Below are 7428 nucleotides of genomic sequence, written 5' to 3'. Positions count from 1 at the left end.
ATATATATATATATATATATATATATATATATATATATATATATATATGAATTTTGTTAACTTGTAAGTTTTTTTTTAAGTTAGTATATTTTAACAAAGTATACTAAGTTTTAAAGGACAAAAAAGATTTCATTTTCATAAAAAAATATATTTTAAACATAAGTGTATTTTAATAATTTTTATTTTTAATTTAAAATAAAATATAAAAAAATCAGAAACATTCACTTAATTATGATCCATTTTAATTTGTTTCTTTCCATCCTTTATTTCATTCACACATAATGTAACATCCCAAATTACAGTAATTACAACAAATCAGAATTAATTACCATTAACAGTAAACAATGCAGTCTTTATAATTAACAGATTTCAAAAGCCGAACGGCTTAGAGTGCAGAGTTAAGATATACAAATCGGAATCAGTAAAAGCTAATAACGAACGGTTTTACAAAATAAAATAACCGAACGCATAAACCAAAAACGGACGTCCTAAACTAGAAAGAAAAGACGGACGTCCTACTGCTCCGCTTTCACTTCCACTTCAACTAATTTTTCTTCTTGGATCATCTCCTCCAAGGTTGCTTCGCCCTCTGCTCACATCCACAACGGATGATCATTGCAAGACAGGACGAACGTACATATACGAGGGACAACACAAGGAAAACGAAAGGGTAAACTTATATAATTTAATTTATAATTCAACATAAACCATAAACATTTCAATTCATGCAAGCACAAAACTCAACATTTAACATCAACCTACATATATATATATATATATATATATATATATATTCTAGACCGACCGTCCGGACTGTATGAACTGTGTAGTTACAAGCGTTCCTGCACCCGAGTGGTGTAGTAACTGGGATACACTCAACAGCTGCCACTCGAGGTTAATCCGTTCTTACGTCGCCCATGTTAACTTATGGACTAAGGACCTCCTGCCATTCACACGCATGACTTACCCTCTCTACGTGAGAAGAGTAATCACTGAATATCAGGATGGACAGCCTGGCTTAACTTATCCACAGTCATACTTTACCAAATTTAATATTTAACATATCTGAGACGTTCCTCCTTAGAACGCTCGTTCAAAATCCATACTCATAGAATCACTCAATATAGTGTTCACATGGTAATATCTTATAATTTATCATCATTCTCATCTTTAACTCTAAGAGCACAAAAGGACGAACGTTCAGTCCTTTGAAGAATTAGGACGAACGTCCAAATAAAGTACTGGGTGGACGAACGTGACTCTCTGTTTGGTCAGGTAATTGAACTGACTATAATGATACTCAGAAAATTTTAGTGAAGAAGATCTTGGACTAGATTCAATGTACCAAGTATGGTCAATAATACTTAGAATTTCCTTTGTAAAATTTTGTATATAAAGAACCGATGCCAGTATTTGAACGAAGGTGAGAGGATGAATATTGTAATATTTGAACGAACGCTATTTACGTTCGTTTAAGGAATCAAAGATAAGGACGAGCGTGGGGTTTAAGACCGAACACTACATCAAAGCGAACGCTAGGTAGATGACCGAGAATCAACCATGACGAACGCTTGGTATAAGACCGAGCGCTCTTTAGAACGAATGTTTGGTTTAACACCGAACACTATTTAGGACGAACGTTCGGTATAAGACCGAACGTTACATATTTTAAAGTGTAAAGTATTTATATACAGCTGAGCTGAACCGAACGCTCAAACATTTAAATGGGGACGCTCGCTCTCAAGCGGAGTTCTTCCCAAATGAAAGAATTCCATTCTAAGTTATTTTCAGGGAAACCGAACGGTATAAGATCGTACGGTGACGAGCGTAATTTATCATAGGGAGTGATTTACGTTTTCAGATTTCAACATTTAAACTTATACTTTATAATTCATGTGATTTTCAATTTATAAACTTTATAACATTCATTCCAATTACTTCATATTCAACATCATCATACAGATTTACTTCATACAATCATAAACATCCATGTTCATAATCACTCATCTAAATCATCATACATCATACATTCGCATTCATACCGCATACATGCATTTCAGTCATCAACATTCATACGTTTTCATACATTCAAATCAGATCATACCACATTCAAGTATAAATTAAACATATAAGCTTCCCTTACCCGGATTTGTAAGCAACTTTATCCTAAGTGCAAGATTGTTGGCTTCGTTCAACTAACGTTTTGCTACCCTCAATATCACTTTACTCTTTCAAAACAAATCTAGCCACAATAAAATCACAGGACTTAGAATACACTCTTGCATGCAGCCAAAACGCAGTTTTTCAAGAAACCCTAGAACGAACTACTAAAGGAGACTTACCAGTTTCAGCCTTTGAAACTGTTCGGTCCAGTTGGTAGCTTGCAGTTGGGCGAACGTTCCTACGGTGCTGCAAGTTGATCGGAGAAGAGGTGTGAGGTTTACGGTAGAGAGAAGTTGGGAGTTCTAGAGAGAAGGTGGAGAAAATGAAGGGTTGAGTTCAGAGGTAGAAGATGAGTGCGTGCAGGTGAGAGAGATTTTCAAAAACTCCGTTTTGTTAAATCCACGTTCGTTTGGACGAACGTCTCCCAAGCCGACACCTGCACACCCACTGCTGAATTGGAAGCTTCTCTAGTGACACGTGGCGTGCGTGCATGCGGTGCAAGGTGCGCTTTTAATGTCTCTGAACCGTGAACGTGGGTGCATTAATTTGATGTGACAGAGATTATCATTGCTAAATATTTAGGGTCTCACACATAACAATTCAACATTGTAATTAGCTATGTACTTCCAGAGTTGGGAAACGTGGAAGACAGGATGAAGGTTTGATAACTGAGGAGGCAAGGCAAGTTCATAAGCTACTGGTCCAATCTTCTTCAAAATCTGGTACGGCCCTATGAACTTGGGAGACAGCTTCTTTGGACGAACGGCTCGGCCTACTCCAGTGATCGGATTAAGTCTTAAAAAGACATGGTCACCTGCAGCGAACTCCAAGGGTCTTCTTCTTCTATCCGCATATGATTTCTGCCTGCTCAGGGACGTCTTCAATCTATCTTGGATCAACTTAACTTTCTCAGTCGTTTGCTGGATGAGCTCAGGTCCAGTTAGCACGTTCTCTCCATCCTGGAACCAGTAAAGTGGCGTTCGGCATTTCCTTCCATAGAGTGCTTCAAACGGCGCCATACCAATGCTAGACTGGAAGCTGTTGTTGTACGTGAACTCCACTAGCGGCAAGATTTCATCCCACGCGCCTAAATGATCTAGGACGCACGTCCTCAGTAAATCTTCCAGTGTCTGGATCGTTCTCTCAGATTGACCGTCCGTCTGCGGGTGATAGGCTGAACTCATCTGCAGTTTGCTTCCCAATTCGCCTTGTAAAGATTGCCAAAACCGAGATGTGAATCTCGTGTCTCGGTCAGAAATTATGCTTGAAGGCACTCCATGCAACCGAACTATCTCCTTGATGTACAACTTGGCCAGATTTGTCATTGACATCTTCAAGTTAACGGCCAGGAAGTGGGCGCTCTTTGTTAGCCTATCCACGATCACCCAAATCGAGTCATGATTCCTGACCGTGTGTGGTAGATGGGTCACGAAATCCATGGAGATGCTGTCCCACTTCCATTCTGGAATCTCCAACTGCTGAAGTAAGCCTCCGGGTCTTTGGTGTTCGGCCTTTGCACGCTGGCAAGTTAAACATGATGCTACAAAGCGAGCGACATCATTCTTCATTCCAGGCCACCAGAACGAGCGTCGAAGATCTTGGTACATCTTAGTCATACCGGGGTGTATGCTAAGACGACTATGATGTGCTTCCTCCAATATGATTCGCTTCAGCTCGCCATCATTAGGAACGCACGTCCTACCCATGTAACGCAATAGGCCGTCCGTTCTTGTATTGAACTCCTTGGTTTGATCCGAACCGAGCGCACTCAAAATCTTTACCAACTCTTCATCCTCACGTTGCTTCATCCGGATACGGTCAAAGATGTTACTGGATATTCTAAGAATACAACATTTGATGCTGTTCGGTTCCAACTCGAACTGTAACCTTAGATCTCGGAAGCTCTCAACCAGATTCAACTCTCTAACCATCATCACCGGGACATGAACTGCCTTCCTGCTTAGGGCGTCCGCCACTACATTGGCCTTCCCAGGGTGATAAAGTAGTTCAAACTCATGATCTTTTAAAAATTCCAACCAACGCCTCTGCCTCATGTTCAATTCCTTCTGATCAAATAAATATTTGAGGCTCTTGTGATCACTGAAGACTTGGAACGTAGACCCGTACAAGTAATGCCTCCAAATCTTCAGTGCAAAAACGACCGCTGCCAACTCCAGGTCGTGCGTTGGGTAGTTCTTCTCATGGATTTTCAATTGACAAGACGCGTACGCTACTGCTCTCTTTTCTTGCATGAGCACACAACCCAACCCTTGGTGAGAAGCGTCGCAGTATACTTCAAAGGGCTTGGACGTGTCCGGAATGATTAACACTGGAGCGTTCGTCAATTTCACTTTCAGTTCCTGGAAACGTTCCTCACACAGATCAGTCCAGGCGAACGGCTGATCTTTCCTGGTAAGCTGTGTCAGGGGTGCTACTATCTTAGAAAATCCCTCAATGAAGCGCCTATAGTAGCCCGCGAGACCAACGAAACTCCTTACTTCCGTGACCGAACGTGGACTTTCCCATTCCAGTACCGCTCGCACTTTTGCTGGATCTACTGCGATGCCTCCAGCCGACACCACATGTCCCAGAAACTGAATTTCCTTCATCCAGAATTCACATTTAGATAACTTTGCATATAATTCCTTCTCACGTAACACTCCAAGTACAAGTCTAAGGTGTTTCTCATGCTCGTCTTCGGTCTTGGAATAGATGAGGATATCATCTATGAAGACGACTACAAACTCATCCAAATAAGGCCTGAAGATGCGATTCATATACTCCATAAACACGGCTGGAGCGTTCGTCACTCCAAATGGCATCACCACGTATTCATAATGCCCATACCGAGACCTGAACGCTGTCTTATGAATGTCATCCTCCTTAACTCTGATTTGATGATATCCGGATCTCAAATCAATCTTTGAGAATACTGTTGCCCCATGCAGTTGGTCCAGCAAATCATCTATCCTCGGCAATGGGTATTTATTCTTGATGGTCAGCTTGTTTAATTGCCTGTAGTCAATACACAACCGCGAGCTGCCATCCTTCTTCTTCACCAAAAGAACGGGCGCTCCCAACGGTGATACGCTCGGCCTGATAAATTGCTTATCCATGAGCTCTTCAATCTGCTTCTTAAGTTCAATCAACTCGGCAGGCGCCATTCGGTATGGTTGAACAGAGATAGGTGATGCCGTCGTCACCAAATCAATGGTGAATTCCACTTCACGAACAGGAGGTAGTCCCGGTATTTCTTCCGGAAAGACGTCCGGAAACTCATCCACAACCGAACGTCCATTATTGTCACTAGTGGACGATCGTTCTTTTACCAATCCTCCGAATTCCTGATCTTCATGCGTCATAATCAGGAAACAGCTGGCGCCCTCCATAATGTCCTCTTTCAGTTGGCCGAGCGTCACTGACACCTCTTCTTCTTCTTCATCCGGAAAATTAACTCTTTCGCTCCGCAATCTATAAGAATGCGATTGGCAGCCAACCAATCCATTCCTAAAATTACTTCTAAATCCCTTAAAGGCAAACAGATTAAATTCACCTTATAACCACGCCCCTCAACCACAATAGGACATCTAATGCACACAATAGACGTCCTAATCTCTCCAGCCGCCGGGGTTGACACCACCAGGTCAAACTGCATATCTCTTTCCACTACTCCCAATTTCTCAACACACGCCTTCGAGATGAAGGAGTGAGTCGCCCCCGAATCAAATAGCACATGACAAGGCATTCCATACAACAAGCATTCACCAGTTATAAGATTACCTGAGCTTGCTGCCTCCGCGCCAGTTAAAGCATATACACGTCCAACTACTTGAGCTCGTCCACCTCTCGGCTGATTCCTTCCAGCGTTAGGTGGCCTCATTACTACGCGTCCGCCCATATTGCACTCGTTATCCGAGTGTCCATTCCTTCCACAACGATTGCAGTGTTTTCCTCCCACCAGTTGAGGGCATGACGAACGATAATGTGGCCCTCCGCATCTAAAACAGGTGATGTTACCTTGCTGCCCAGACTGTCCGGCAGGAACCAAGGCTTGAGACCCACTTGTGTTTGCTGACTGATTTGGACGAGCATAAGGAGATCCCCTCTGATTGACATTGCCCCTTGAGACGATCGGTCCCCTTACTGCTTGTTGTTTCTTGTGTCGTTCCGCCTCTGCCAAGTTCTTCTCCAACACCTTGGCCCTCTCCACCATAGCTGGGAACGTTCGGATACACAAACTGGAAATCAACACTTTCAGGTCACTCCGCAAACCATTCTCAAATTTCCTACACTGCCACTCTTCACTTGTGGCCATAGTATTGAATCTGACGAGATGCTTAAATTTATTAGTGTACTCTGAAACAGACATACCACTCTGAACCAGCTGTAAAAACTCAACCTCCTTTGCAAAACGGACGCTGTCAGGGAAGTACTCTTCATAAAACTTGTTTCTGAACACTTCCCAAGTGATCGGTTGTTGAGCGTCCGTCAGAATGGCTCTCGCGCTCGCCCACCAGTGGCTCGCTTCTCCAGTCAATAAATACTCCGTGTACGCCAACCTGTTTTCATCTGGACATCTCTTGGCGTTGAATATCCTTTCCATGTCCCTTAGCCACTGGTCTGCCTCGTCAGGGAGGCCCTTACCATTGAACTTAGTAGGATGATGCTGGAGAAAACTCTCCAAACTCCACTCAGCAGCAGGTTGGACAGCGTTGGAAGAGGACGCTCCAGGCGTGCCTCTGGTAGCAGCAAGAATATCCATCAACTGCCTCTGAGTTGCTTCAGAGTTGGCGCGTGCGATCTCCATACTCTGCATAGCGTTCTGATTTTGCTGCATCAGAGTAGCGTTCTGCTCCATTAAAGTGGTATTCTGCTGCTGCAGTCTTTCAATCACAGATTCCAACAACCGGGTGTTGTTGGACGTATCAGATTCATTGGGTTGAGGAGGAGGAGGGAGTCTAGGAGCCATTTGTTCTCTGTACACAGAGAAAAACGAGTGTTAGTTATGTTCAGGAGTTAAAATAATAATAACTCTTTAAACATACAATAAGCACACAGCAAAAACACAGTGCACTCATAACCTACAGTGTCCTTTAATAGAACAAAACTGCTCTGATACCACTAATGTAACATCCCAAATTACAGTAATTACCATAAATCAGAATTAATTACCATTAACAGTAAACAATGCAGTCTTTATAATTAACGGATTTCAAAAGCCGAACGGCTTAGAGTGCAGAGTTAAGATATACAAATCGGAATCAG

Source organism: Vigna umbellata, chromosome 7 (assembly GCF_029865625.1).
Source record: "Vigna umbellata cultivar VRB3 chromosome 7, Vumbellata_1.0, whole genome shotgun sequence".
In the NCBI taxonomy this organism is placed as follows: Eukaryota; Viridiplantae; Streptophyta; class Magnoliopsida; order Fabales; family Fabaceae; genus Vigna; species Vigna umbellata.
This window is presented reverse-complemented; position numbering follows the sequence as displayed.